The following is a 15,505-nucleotide window of genomic DNA, read 5'->3' on the forward strand; positions in this document are numbered from 1 at the left end:
AGAGGTAATGTGCATGGAGAGAAAAAAAGGCAAGATAAATATGTGGTTCTGAGACAGATGTGCAATTGTGGAGAAGCCTAGAGTTAGTGCTCTTTTTTGTGTGCCGTTGGTCGCATGAACCATGGATATGCAAATTACATACTGTCCTAAATCTCCTCCTTATCACTAAGTGCCAGGTTTAGGCAATTTTTTTCTGAATTGTGGCTCTCGTGTTATCTTGAATATGTCAGACATTCTTTTTGCTGCCAAGAAAATTAAGGCGAAGTGTGGCATTTCTGCAAGGAACACTAAATGTGGTCAGATGGAGGTACATCATGCAGTTACATTGGCAGAGATAGGAAAATAGAACAAAACTTCATAGAGAGATTGAGAAGTGTTCAGGATGTGCCCCTTATAAAATGGTTAAGTAGGATAAACACTACAACAAGTGAAAATCGATATTAGGAAATAGCAGGAGTACACTGTCCTCTGGGTACTTAGCAAATTTTAGTGAAAGAAGTGGACTGGCTGTCCAGGAGATGGGCACTTCCATGGAGAGGTCCAGGTATATGGAGATGGCCTCTCAGCGGCATCATAAAGGGGATGGTTTCATGAGATATACAGGAGGAAAAGTAAGTAGTCCTCGTGCCTCAATGACTTCTCCAGAGGAGTTGCCTTCAGCTCTGTAATATTTGGTGTTAACTTATTTGCTCCAAGACACATGATTTGTGTCTTCCTCTGCAGTGACACTGCTCCCACCTGTAGCACAGATCCTGAACATGGAACAACCCTCCCGTCCTCGGACAGCCACAGACCAATGACCAAGGTTAACCAAGGCCATGGGTCAGTAAGGTCCTCAGTCTAACTCACATTCAGTTAAACGTGTGAGGGATGGGGTGAGTACCACATAAGTCCACACATTATAAACTGAGGAAACAGCACCTATCTGTACTCAGGATTCACAGATTTCACAACTTTTGTACTCATGAAGGCTTGAAAATCTTTGTAGCACCATTACACTTATAATGTGGCAAACCAGAATCCTTTTCATGTTTTTGGGAGCTCATTTGCTGCATTAAAGTGTTTGCATTGGGAATACATCATGAGTTTCAGGCATTTTCCATTACAGCCACTGTAACTCAGACTAGTTTGTGCTAAGGTTAATGAGGGAGGCAGCAGTGGGGCCACTGTATTCTGAAACTGTATTGGATTGCATGGATCTATGAGTAAGGGTCATGTGAACGTCTTACCAGTATCTCTTGGTGCTTTGCATGTACTCCCTGTAATTCTTCACAGTCCCATGCCTGTCATCATCACCCTTATTCTCAAATTCCTCACCGTGCTGAACAATACCCTCAGTGTGTAATTGCTCTTTCTTTGTAGCATCAAGCTGTTCAGGGTACAGAATACCATGTTTGTGCAGGAAAACTTTGCTTGTGAAGACTGTAAGATTCCATTACATCTTCAGAAGCCCTATGTCTTGTTCAAGTTACGCCATGACACGTTGTATCTCTCCTCTGCATCAGTGTGAAGCTTCATACATACATTAGTAGCCATAGTAGTCAAACGTTTGTAGCTGGGTCTTCAATGGGTAGCCCTTGTCACCACAATATCCATCTTAGAAGGTACACAGAGAACTGTGTGTAGTGTGTAGTCATTGTAGCTGCCTTCCAGAGGCTGTGTGCACATCAAAAGTGAGTGCTGTGATGGTTACATGTCAGCTGTACTTGGAGTGAGTAGAATCCTCCTGTTAATGATAGCTGCTAGCTGCTCAGTAAAAACCTTGCTGATCAGAAGCATACAGTTGCTACCTTGCACCTGGGAAAGTTCCTGTGATGGACTCAAATCCAATAGTCTTCTCCCTCTGAGTGTGTAGACTGGTGTGAAAGGTGGACCTCCAGAACATAGCATTAGTAACTATCTATAGTGAACAACACACCTGGGGAATTCACTTATATTTTTTTCAGCGATCCCACAAATTATGGTGAGGTGCAGACATTCAGTACCACTCTGACCTTCACCACCTCCAGAATCAGTGCAGACAATTCTCAGGGGGTTCATTTATTCTCTATCATTGCACACAGGTCAGTTTTGGCCTCCCTGAAGAGAAACTGTGTGGTGTGTTCTGTCCATTTTTCAGACAGTAGCTAGTGGGTACAAGCAGGAACCCAGGCTGATTCTTTTCCTCCTGCCTACCCCTAAGGTCTTTTTTTTAACATAAAATCAGCAGACATTCCCTGTTCTGATTAGAAATTTTCACACATCCATACAAAGAGCAGAATTTTCAGTTCAAGGCAGATGAGTGATGTCTCTGTGCAGAATCCAGCATGTTGGAGAGATAGTTCAGAAAAGCTTATTCTGGAACAGGGGTTAACCAGGATCTTCCTAATGAAGCATCTACACCCTGCTTATGTGATTCACTATTTCATCACAGTGAGTCAAAGTAAGCGCTTTGGGTTGAAACTTTATTGCTGGAACAGCACAGCAGGTCAGGCAGCATCCATCTGGATGCTGCCTGACCTGCTGTGCTGTTCCAGCAATAAAGTTTCAACTTTTTATCTCCAGCATCTGCAGACCTCACTTTCTCTTCTAAGCGCTTTGGGCACATCTTGACATTTCTAAATTACATTCAGTTTAACTTAATCTTATCATTTTTCATTAGGAGCTAGTTTTTATCATGGAATTGCTTCCATTTACTTTATTAATTCAGAGGATCTGCGCATCATTGGTAAAGATATCATTTTTTGCCTACCCGTAATGGCCTTAGGGAAAGTAGAGATGAACTACTTTCTTAAACCGTTGCAGTCCATGTGTTGTAGGTAAACCCACAGCGATGTTAGAAGGGAGCTACAGGATGTTGACCCAGTGACAGTGAAGGAATAGCATTAAGTAATTATGCCAGGATGCTGTGTGATTGGAAGGGATCTTTCATTGGCACACATGAGTCCTTGTTCTTCCAGGTGGTACAAGCCACAGGATTAGGTGATGCTGTCAAAGAAGCTGCAACACACTTTGATGCAATACATTTTGTAGATGAGACACACTGCAGCAAAGTTCATCGAGTTGGTGAGATAGTGCATATTTACAGCGGGAAATGTGACATCAATCAAATGGGCTACTTTGTGTTAGACCATGTTGCACTTCTTGAATGTTGTAGAGCTTCTTGAATGCTGCTTCTCGAGGCAAGTGGGAAGTAGTCCATCACAATCCTGACTGTGCCTGTAGATAGTGGAAAGGTTGTGGTGAGTAAGGAAGTGAGTCACTCATTGCAGAAAACCCAGTCTCCTGTCTACTCTTGTAGCCACACTATTTGTTTGGCTGGTTCAGTTATATTTTGAGTCAATAGCAACCTTCAGGATGTTGATTGTAGGGGAATTCAATTTGCAGTATCGGGTGCAATTTGCAGTATCGGGTCTCCCTCCTGTAGAAAGGATGTAGTGAAACTCGAAAAGGTTCAGAAAGGATTTACAAGAATGTTGCCAGGGCTGGAGGGTTTGAGCTATTGGGAGAGGCTGACTTGGCTGGGGCTGTTTTCCCTGGAGCATTGGAGGCAGACGGGTGACTTTGTAGAGGTTTATAAAATCATGAGGGGCATGGATAGGGTAAACAGAGAAGGTCTTCTCCCTGGGGTAGGGAGTCCAGAACTAGAGGGCATAGGTTTAGGGTGAGGGCGGAAAGATTTAAAAGAGACCTATGGGGCAACTTTTTCATGGGGAGGGTGGAGATTGATCTGCCAGAGGAAGTAGTGGAGGCTGGTACAATTACAACATTAAAAAGGCATCTGGATGAGCATATGACTAAGAGCGGCTTAGAGGGATATGTGCTAAGTGCTGACAAATGGGACTAGATTAATTTAGGGTATCTGGTCGGCATGGATGAGTTGGACCTAATGGTCTGTTTCTGTGCTGTATATCTCTACAACTGCATGACTCTATGGTAGTACCACTGAATGTTAAGGGGGATGGATAGACTCTTCTTGCATTGCTTAGTACTTGTATGGTATGAATGTTACTTGTCACTTGCTAAGCCTGAACATTATCCAGGTTTTGTGTTATGTAAGCTCAGACATCTTAATTATGTTTTAGGTTGTAAGTTTACTTGCTGAGTTGGAAGATTTGTTCTCAGACATTTTGTCACCATGCTAGATAACATCATCAGTGAGCCTCTGTTGAAGCGCTGGTGTTCTGCCCTACTTGCTATTTATGTCTATTGTGTGGGTGATATCACCTCCAGTTCTGTTTCTGAGAGGTTGGTAAATGGTGTCCAAGTTGACATGGGGTTTGCTAATGGAGTTACAGTTTGAATGCCAGGCCATCAGGACTTTCTGTGCATGTCTTTATTTAGCCTGTTCCAGGATGGATGTATTGTCCCAGTCGAACTGGTGTCTCTCTTTGTCTGTTTGCATGGATACCAGTGATAGTTGGTCATGTCTTTTGGTGGCTAGTTGGTGCTCATGTATCCTGGTGGATAATTTCCTGCCCATATGTCTAATGTAATGTTTCTTGCAGTCCTTGCAGGTTATGTATAGACAGAACTTGGATAGAACATAGAAACGTACAGCACAGAACAGGCCATTTGGCCCATGATGCTGTGCCGAAATTTAATCCTAATGTAAAATATAGTAATTTAACCTACACACCCCTCAACTCACTGCTATCCATGTGCATGTCCAGGAGTCGCTTAAATGTCTCCAATGACTCTGCTTCCACCACTACAGCTAGCAATGCATTCCATGCATTCACAACTCTCTGCTTAAAGAACCTACCTCTGACATCTCCTTTATACCTTCCTCTTAATATGACGTTCATTCTGCTGGTTGTTGGTACAGGGTACTTTAAATTCATCAGGAACTGTTTCAGTGTGGTGGTGGCTTTGTGGGCTACCAAGATGCCCAGGGGCCGGAGTATCTGGTTGTCATCTCCAAGATGTCTTTGATGTATGGCAGGTTGGCTAGAGTTTCTGGGCATGTTTTCTTGTTTAGGTCTGTTGTGCAGGAATCAGCAGATTGCGGTTATCGGGAACCTGAGGTTGTCTAAGTGTTTTTCCTCAGCTTCTCATAGTTCCTGGCTGCTGCAGTGTGTTGCTGCTCATTTAAATAATTTCCTGATGCAGCTCCTTTTTTGGGTGTTGGGATGATTGCTCCTGTAGTTGAGTATCTGGTTAGGCTTTCCTGTAAGTGCTGGTCTGCAGCTCTCCATTGGCTTTTCGTTCTACCATGACATCTAGGAAGGGGAGTCTGCTGTGGTTCTCTTCCTCTTTGGTGAATGTTATACCGGTAAGGATGTTTTTAGATTACTTACAGTGTGGAAACAGGTCCTTTGGCCCAACAAGTCCACACTGACCCTCCAAAGAGCAACCCACCCAGACCCATTCCCCTACATTTACCCCTTCACCTAACACTACGGGCAATTTAGCATGGGCCAATTCACCTAACCTGCACATCTTTGGACTGTGGGAGGAAATCCACGCAGGCACGTGGAGAATATGCAAACTTCACACAGACAGTTGCCCAAAGCAGGAATTGAACCCAGGTGCTTGGCGCTGTGAGGCAGCAGTGCTAACCATTGCACAACCATCCCGCCTGTTTGTTTGTTTGTATGTGTGTTTGTGGGTTTGTTCTAATTTGATGTGTTTCATGATGTCAAAGGTGTCAACCATATAACAGACCCACAGCTTGTGGTGGATCGTGGGGCGGACTGTTCGTTCTAACCTCTGCATAACTGCTTCTGCTAAAAGTCCTGATGATCCCATAGGTGACCCGTTGATTTGTTTGTAGATTCTAATTAATTATCTGAGGAGTTGCAAATGAGCTAGGACTAGCAAATATTCTCAGTTCTAATCTAAAGGTATTGGCACACAGTCGAGTTGGGGTAGAAGGCAAGGCCATTGATGAAATAACTCAATATGGCTGGGTCTAATATATTACCCTGAGAATGTTTAATATTGTACAGTTAAAGATGAGAAAGAGGCTGGAAAAAGTCACCTACTAGAGACATATAAGTTAATCAATCTGCTCAAACAACTTAAAGGCATGGAATCTTAGAATAGTTGCATCAAAAAGAATCCTATTCAGCCCTTCTTGTCTGTGCTGGCTCTCTGCAAGAATACAGCTAGTCCCACATTCCTGCCCTTTCTGAGTAGCCTGCAATTTTACTTCAAATTTTTATTCAATTCTCTTTTGTAAGCCCAACTCGGAACTCACTCCACCAGAACCAAGGGTGGTGTTTTAAAATGAAGGATTTCCATTTTAGGATAGAGATGAGGTAAATATTTTTCTGCGCAGCTTTAGAATTCTCTGCATCAAGAGGCAGGATCATTGAATATTTTTAAGGCTAAGGTAGGTAGATTCTTGTTAGGCAAGGAACCAAAGGTTATTGGGAGTATGGAATCCCTGTGTCACTTTTTGTTTTTCTACCAGTCATCTGAATTCAAAATCATCTACTTATTAACCCTTCTGACAATGGGAACAGTTTCACTTCATTTACTCTGTCCAGACTCCTCGTGACATTGAACACCTCTATGAAATCTCATCTCAGCACTTTGAAGGACAGTAGTCTCACCTTCTGCAATCCATCAAGATAACTGAAGTCCCTCATCTCTGGAACAATTCTCATAAATCTATTTGCAGCCTTTACATTACTGATGCATTTTTCTGAATGTGTGGTGCCCAGAATTGGACACAATATTTCATATGAGGACAAATCAGTATTGTTTTTTATTTAGGTTCACCATGGCTGCTTAGTTTTTTGTACATTATGCCCCCTACTTACAAAATCCAATAATCCCATCTGTCATGTTAACTATTTTCTCAACCTGCTCTGCCATCTTCAATCATTTCTGTATATCTTCCTTAAGATTCCTCTATTCCTGCTTCCTGAGTGCAGAGGATTTATTATAACTATCATAGCTATTACAATTCAACTTCTGGTAACGCATTTATTTAAAAGGACAGGTAGGGGAAAAGTAACAATCTAATCTGAAACTCGAAAAGGTTCAGAAAGGATTTACAAGAATGTTGCCAGGGCTGGAGGGTTTGAGCTATTGGGAGAGGCTGACTTGGCTGGGGCTGTTTTCCCTGGAGCATTGGAGGCAGACGGGTGACTTTGTAGAGGTTTATAAAATCATGAGGGGCATGGATAGGGTAAACAGAGAAGGTCTTCTCCCTGGGGTAGGGAGTCCAGAACTAGAGGGCATAGGTTTAGGGTGAGGGCGGAAAGATTTAAAAGAGACCTATGGGGCAACTTTTTCATGGGGAGGGTGGAGATTGATCTGCCAGAGGAAGTAGTGGAGGCTGGTACAATTACAACATTAAAAAGGCATCTGGATGAGCATATGACTAAGAGCGGCTTAGAGGGATATGTGCTAAGTGCTGACAAATGGGACTAGATTAATTTAGGGTATCTGGTCGGCATGGATGAGTTGGACCTAATGGTCTGTTTCTGTGCTGTATATCTCTACAACTGCATGACTCTATGGTAGTACCACTGAATGTTAAGGGGGATGGATAGACTCTTCTTGCATTGCTTAGTACTTGTATGGTATGAATGTTACTTGTCACTTGCTAAGCCTGAACATTATCCAGGTTTTGTGTTATGTAAGCTCAGACATCTTAATTATGTTTTAGGTTGTAAGTTTACTTGCTGAGTTGGAAGATTTGTTCTCAGACATTTTGTCACCATGCTAGATAACATCATCAGTGAGCCTCTGTTGAAGCGCTGGTGTTCTGCCCTACTTGCTATTTATGTCTATTGTGTGGGTGATATCACCTCCAGTTCTGTTTCTGAGAGGTTGGTAAATGGTGTCCAAGTTGACATGGGGTTTGCTAATGGAGTTACAGTTTGAATGCCAGGCCATCAGGACTTTCTGTGCATGTCTTTATTTAGCCTGTTCCAGGATGGATGTATTGTCCCAGTCGAACTGGTGTCTCTCTTTGTCTGTTTGCATGGATACCAGTGATAGTTGGTCATGTCTTTTGGTGGCTAGTTGGTGCTCATGTATCCTGGTGGATAATTTCCTGCCCATATGTCTAATGTAATGTTTCTTGCAGTCCTTGCAGGTTATGTATAGACAGAACTTGGATAGAACATAGAAACGTACAGCACAGAACAGGCCATTTGGCCCATGATGCTGTGCCGAAATTTAATCCTAATGTAAAATATAGTAATTTAACCTACACACCCCTCAACTCACTGCTATCCATGTGCATGTCCAGGAGTCGCTTAAATGTCTCCAATGACTCTGCTTCCACCACTACAGCTAGCAATGCATTCCATGCATTCACAACTCTCTGCTTAAAGAACCTACCTCTGACATCTCCTTTATACCTTCCTCTTAATATGACATTCATTCTGCTGGTTGTTGGTACAGGGTACTTTAAATTCATCAGGAACTGTTTCAGTGTGGTGGTGGCTTTGTGGGCTACCAAGATGCCCAGGGGCCGGAGTATCTGGTTGTCATCTCCAAGATGTCTTTGATGTATGGCAGGTTGGCTAGAGTTTCTGGGCATGTTTTCTTGTTTAGGTCTGTTGTGCAGGAATCAGCAGATTGCGGTTATCGGGAACCTGAGGTTGTCTAAGTGTTTTTCCTCAGCTTCTCATAGTTCCTGGCTGCTGCAGTGTGTTGCTGCTCATTTAAATAATTTCCTGATGCAGCTCCTTTTTTGGGTGTTGGGATGATTGCTCCTGTAGTTGAGTATCTGGTTAGGCTTTCCTGTAAGTGCTGGTCTGCAGCTCTCCATTGGCTTTTCGTTCTACCATGACATCTAGGAAGGGGAGTCTGCTGTGGTTCTCTTCCTCTTTGGTGAATGTTATACCGGTAAGGATGTTTTTAGATTACTTACAGTGTGGAAACAGGTCCTTTGGCCCAACAAGTCCACACTGACCCTCCAAAGAGCAACCCACCCAGACCCATTCCCCTACATTTACCCCTTCACCTAACACTACGGGCAATTTAGCATGGGCCAATTCACCTAACCTGCACATCTTTGGACTGTGGGAGGAAATCCACGCAGGCACGTGGAGAATATGCAAACTTCACACAGACAGTTGCCCAAAGCAGGAATTGAACCCAGGTGCTTGGCGCTGTGAGGCAGCAGTGCTAACCATTGCACAACCATCCCGCCTGTTTGTTTGTTTGTATGTGTGTTTGTGGGTTTGTTCTAATTTGATGTGTTTCATGATGTCAAAGGTGTCAACCATATAACAGACCCACAGCTTGTGGTGGATCGTGGGGCGGACTGTTCGTTCTAACCTCTGCATAACTGCTTCTGCTAAAAGTCCTGATGATCCCATAGGTGACCCGTTGATTTGTTTGTAGATTCTAATTAATTATCTGAGGAGTTGCAAATGAGCTAGGACTAGCAAATATTCTCAGTTCTAATCTAAAGGTATTGGCACACAGTCGAGTTGGGGTAGAAGGCAAGGCCATTGATGAAATAACTCAATATGGCTGGGTCTAATATATTACCCTGAGAATGTTTAATATTGTACAGTTAAAGATGAGAAAGAGGCTGGAAAAAGTCACCTACTAGAGACATATAAGTTAATCAATCTGCTCAAACAACTTAAAGGCATGGAATCTTAGAATAGTTGCATCAAAAAGAATCCTATTCAGCCCTTCTTGTCTGTGCTGGCTCTCTGCAAGAATACAGCTAGTCCCACATTCCTGCCCTTTCTGAGTAGCCTGCAATTTTACTTCAAATTTTTATTCAATTCTCTTTTGTAAGCCCAACTCGGAACTCACTCCACCAGAACCAAGGGTGGTGTTTTAAAATGAAGGATTTCCATTTTAGGATAGAGATGAGGTAAATATTTTTCTGCGCAACTTTAGAATTCTCTGCATCAAGAGACAGGATCATTGAATATTTTTAAGGCTAAGGTAGGTAGATTCTTGTTAGGCAAGGTTATTGGGCGTATGGAATCCCTGTGTCACTTTTTGTTTTTCTACCAGTCATCTGAATTCAAAATCATCTACTTATTAACCCTTCTGACAATGGGAACAGTTTCACTTCATTTACTCTGTCCAGACTCCTCGTGACATTGAACACCTCTATGAAATCTCATCTCAGCACTTTGAAGGACAGTAGTCTCACCTTCTGCAATCCATCAAGATAACTGAAGTCCCTCATCTCTGGAACAATTCTCATAAATCTATTTGCAGCCTTTACATTACTGATGCATTTTTCTGAATGTGTGGTGCCCAGAATTGGACACAATATTTCATATGAGGACAAATCAGTATTGTTTTTTATTTAGGTTCACCATGGCTGCTTAGTTTTTTGTACATTATGCCCCCTACTTACAAAATCCAATAATCCCATCTGTCATGTTAACTATTTTCTCAACCTGCTCTGCCATCTTCAATCATTTCTGTATATCTTCCTTAAGATTCCTCTATTCCTGCTTCCTGAGTGCAGAGGATTTATTATAACTATCATAGCTATTACAATTCAACTTCTGGTAACGCATTTATTTAAAAGGACAGGTAGGGGAAAAGTAACAATCTAATCTGATATAAAATGTTACTTGGGACTTGCACTGTCTGGATATCTAGTCTCTTGCAAAATTGAATATGACAAAGGATAGTGTTCAAAATACATGGGGGTGGCAGGCAGGCCCATTCCTGAAATGCCCAGGAAAATCTACTTACGATCAGAAAAGCCACCCCAATGAATAAAAGGGAAGAAAATAGTGGGTTGCACCCCCATTTAAAAAAATTGTTTCTAATGTGTTTGTTGACATAGTGATCCTTTTTGCAGCAAAAGTGTCACAATGAACCTACAAGCAGTAAGAATCGAAGCAAATCAACCTGTAATTGGAGTAATGAGATGAGTGGCAGCAATCAACAAAGCCAGAGGAAATAGGAGTGGAACGGGGACTGAGACTCAGGAGTGAGCTGGGCACAAGAGAGTGAGGCTGCAAAATTGAGGTGAGGAACTCTAATTGTACAAAGGATGAAGAAGTGGTCTCCCTCCTATAGGAAAGATGTTGTGAAACTTGAAAGGGCTCATAAAAGATTTACAAGAATGCTGCCAGGGCTGAAGGGTTTGAGCGATAGTGAGAGGCTGAATAGGCTGAATAGGGTGGAGATGTTTTCCCTGGAGCTGAGGGATGACCTTATAGAGGTTTATAAAATCATGAGAGGCATGAAGATAAATAGATAAGGTCTTTTCCCTGGGGTGGGGGAGTCCAGAACTGGAGGGCATAAACTTAGGGTGAGAGGGGAAAGATATAAAAGGGACCTAAGGGGCAACTTTTTCAGAGTGTGGTGCATGCATGGAATGAGCTGCCGGAGGAAGAGATAGAGGCTAGTACAAATTACAGCATTTAAAATGCATCTGGATGGGTTTAGAGGGATATGGGCCAAGTGCTGGCAAATGAGACGAGATTAGGTTGGGATATCTGGTTGACATGGACGAGTTGGACTGATAGGTCTATTACCATGCTGTATGTGCCTATCTCTATTTATCCAGTACTTCCCCTTTACCAATGTTTAGCCCACTCTGTGCCTCAGCTAACGTCTTTTGCACTATGAATTTGGCATCATCTCCTCCTGTAAGAACAGATGTGGAGTCCTAATTTAGCCCTGTATCTCTATAAGTCCCTTTTTGGTTGCTACATGACCTCAATTCTCCTTTTGCTACCAAAGGAAGTGGTGGAGGCTAGTACAATTGCAACATTTAAGAGGCATTTGGATGGGTATATGAATAGGAAGGGTTTGGAGAGATATTGGCTGGGTGCTGGCAGGTGGGACTAAATTGGGTTGGGATATCTGGTCGACATGGACCAAAGGGTCTGTTTCTATGCTGTACATCTCTATGACTATTTTATTTTGTATATGCCTGCAGAAGAGTTTTGGAATCTCTTTCATGTTAGTTGATAGTCTTTCCTCAAATATTCTTTATTAACTTACTTTTACCAATTTTTTCACTTCCCCAATGAACTTTCCATATTCAGCCTGCTTTTGCACTTGTGTTAACAACCTGACATATATCATTAAATGCATTTTTCCTACCCTCTTTTGACTGAACTTTATGCTGGAACTTGGTTTCTGCCCCATTCACCAATGTAAACGTCAATGGTAAGCTAGCATCCATTGACCTAGCTTGCCCCACGGCCATTTTATGGCAATGGACTGTTAATTGGCTCAGTGAGCCTGGATCAGAGAGCAAGTTCCACCTCAAGCCATACAGAGCACTAGAGCTCTATCCCAGCAGCATCAGTGGTCACTGCTGAATGTCAGATAGTTCCATGGGAAGATGCCAATGGAGTTTCAACATAAATGTAAGTCTACCTGGAACAAAATTGGCAGGGCCCATTGAGGGAGAGTACTAACTGAAGGAGCTTGTCATTATGGGTTGGGGTTGGCTTTGGGTAAAATCTGGGGAGGCAGATTTTTCCAGGAGGCCTCTAATATGCAAATGGTGCCCAAATTGAGGCAACGTCATGTTCCAATTGGCCATGGGTCAGCAATTTGGACACTTGGTGTTGGCCTACCCAACCAATGGTAGAATCCCAGCAGTGGCAAGAGTAGGCTCTTAGGTCATCATTAATTGAAAAAAATTGCAATAGGAGTGGGCATAAGCAGGTAAGATGCAGGCACAACGCTATTACAATAATGCTCAATTCAATGGACTGTGCTTATGATCCTGTGTGAGAGGGATAGCTGTATAATTTCAGCCTTTTCTTTATGTCAGTGAGTTTTGTCCAATCTTCCTCTCTCTAGATGTGTACCTCAACGATACCCAAATCCACTCTTTATAGATACATTTACTGTTCCATTACAGTTTTGCCTGCCATTCTTTGATTCAAGTATTATTTCATAATTGCACCCTTTTTTATGCTGCTGTACTATTTTCTGGCCCAACAAGAATCCACCAAACACCAACTAAGATTGCCAATTTCATGTCTGGTGTTATATTGATGCACTCACAATCCCAACTGGGTGACGCAATTCGAATTAATTTAAATAGTGAGCAAGGCTCCAGTGCTTCCAGCCTTCAGTTTGAGTTGGATTCAAATTCAGATCAAAGAAGAGTGAGTTGGTCAATAATTCCAACTATTTAATTAATTTTCACTGATTTCTAACAGCCTACCTAGTGTAAATACACTAACCAATTCTGTACTGAGAAGGCAAATGTTTAAAAAATCTAAATATAGACAGGCAGGAGTTGGTGGCAGGAACCAGTGAAAGGGAGACAGAGGGGCTGGGAAGGGAGTCGGAGATGGGAAGGGAGGTTATTTGAAATTGGAGAACACAGTATTGAGTCTTCTGGGCCGTAGGCTGCCCAGGTGGAAGATGAGGTATTGTTCCTCCAATTTGCAGTGTGCTGCATTGCGGCAATGGAGGAGGCCAAGGATGGTCATTTTGGAAAGGGAATGGGAAGGGGAATTGAAATGGGTGGTGACTGGGATGTCCAGTTGGCCCCTGCGTACCTGGCTGCAATGCTCAATGAACCATTCTCTAAGTTTATGTTCGGTCTCCCCGATGTAGAGGATACCACATCGGGAGCATGTGATAGTAAACTAGATTGGAAGAGTGGCAGGTGAACCTCTGTCTCACCTGGAAGGACTGTTTGAGGCCCTGGATGGAGGTGAGGGGCATGGTGTATCGGCAGGATCTGCATCTTTTCTGGTTGCAGGGGAAGGTGGGTGGGGGAGTGATGCAAACCAAGGACTGGTTGAAGGTAATGGTCCTTGTTGAAGGTAGAGAGGGGTGGGGAGGGGAAGATATTCTTTGTGGTGGGGTCTAGTTGGAGTTGGCGGAAGTTTTAAAGGATGATGCGTTGGATGTGGAGACTGGTGGAGTGTTAGATGAGGACAAGGGGGTATCTGTCTTTATTGCGTTGTTGGAGGTTTTGGAGCTGTGGATCGGGGAATGGAGGTGGTGCAGTGGAGGGCTGTCTGGATGATAGAGGGAGGAAAAGCACATTGTTTGAAATAGGTGGACATCTGGGATGCTCGCGAGTGGAATGTCTCTTCCTCCGAGCAGATGCGGCAGAGGCGAAGGAATTGGGAGAATGGGATGGAGTTCTTGTAGGATACTGGATGAGGAGGTGTAGTCCAGTTAGTTATGGGAGTCTGTGGGTTTGTAGTAAACGTCTTTTTTGTCTGTAAAAAAAATCTAATTATTAATTCAGCATCAGAAAGTAGAATAGAATAGAATATCCTTTGTTGTCATGTATACTCAAGTATGGAAGTCGCTGAGTACAGTGAAAAGTTTATAATGTTGCCTCACATGACGCCATCTTGGGTACAGATTACGTAAGTGCAGATCTTAGATACAAAATAGAGAAATAAAGGAAAAATAAGGGAGAAAAAAGTTACATTACTTAGTTTATCACATGGCTAGAAAAATGAAACCAAAAATCTGCCTTGATACTGTTTGCATTATTGAGCAAGACCATCAGATTTGCAATGAAGCATACTCTCCTAAGGTCATTACAGTTTTAGAACTGCAGAGATTTGTAATAATAAGCTGGTGTGTTAAAGCTTTTCCAACGATGAAGGCTTAAACATATTCTGTACTGCAAACCGCTCAGAATACATTTCAGATACTGCTTTTTGTTGTGTAAACTCAATTTTTCGACACAGATTGGTATTTTTTGAGCTCCATTCCCCAAAAAGTAAATAAACAGAACGGTTTAAATGCTAAAAAGTAGAACATTGCGAATGAATAATATATTTATTAATATGTTTAACATTAACATTACCGGTAATATTGCAGTGCCGGGGGGAAGAGGGACTGGTCGTATCTTTAGTTGCGGGATTTATTTATCACTTTCAAAATAATTCTTCCCCCAAAAACAGAGGGTTTTAATTTGAGTTAGTAGTGAATTTGGAGTTGGAGGGAGGTTTGCGGGGGGCGGGGGGGATGTGGTGGGAGCGGTGATTTTCATTGCTTTTTCGGGTTGCCTATAAAACATGTGCTCCAGGTGAGGCTCGAACTCACAACCTCGGCATGGCTCACTCTGTACTGTCATATAAGTACCGCGCGCTAACCGATTGCGCCACTGGAGCTCTGACATCAACGCCCGAGAAATGTCCCATCTACCCTCGGCCTGGAGGGAAGCGACAGCTTTCCTTCTCCTTCCCCTCCCCACCCCCGCTCCGAAGGCCGAGAGCCGCTTGTCGAGCGAGCGTCATCCGCCTCGCGCGGCCACCACCCTCAGGCCCCGGCTCCGGGCCAGGCCTCCCCGCCCTGCACCGACACTGATCAGTCCCCGCCTCACAGGCCTCAGGCCACACCGAGGGAAGGTAGGCGAGAGCAGGGCGAAAATATTCAGGCTGAAATGTTTCGGCTTTCTCAGTGATGTTTTCCTTCTTTCACCTTCGAACCCCTCCCCCAAATAAAAATGAGAGAAAAAGACCCGGGACAAAGGGCCACAATCCCTGCCCCAATAACAGCCATGAACAGGAGGGTCTGTGCTAGAGGGGAGTGGAGACAGAGTCTGCACAGAGCAACTGGGGAAGGGGTAGGAATGAGGGGGATACAGTGTCTATACTGGGGGAGGAAGGGGGTTGCAGTG

At 43.2% G+C, this 15,505-nt stretch overlaps 1 non-coding gene across 1 annotated transcript; it reads right to left on the reverse strand.

Moving 5' to 3' along the window:
* Positions 1 to 14,903: 14,903 nt before the first annotated feature.
* trnai-uau lies at positions 14,904 to 14,996 on the reverse strand. Its single transcript is given in 2 exon segments — positions 14,904 to 14,939; positions 14,959 to 14,996. It is a non-coding gene; the product is annotated as a tRNA-Ile (tRNA).
* Positions 14,997 to 15,505: the final 509 nt, after the last annotated feature.

This window comes from Chiloscyllium plagiosum, chromosome 9, assembly GCF_004010195.1.
Source record: "Chiloscyllium plagiosum isolate BGI_BamShark_2017 chromosome 9, ASM401019v2, whole genome shotgun sequence".
Taxonomy (NCBI): domain Eukaryota; kingdom Metazoa; phylum Chordata; class Chondrichthyes; order Orectolobiformes; family Hemiscylliidae; genus Chiloscyllium; species Chiloscyllium plagiosum.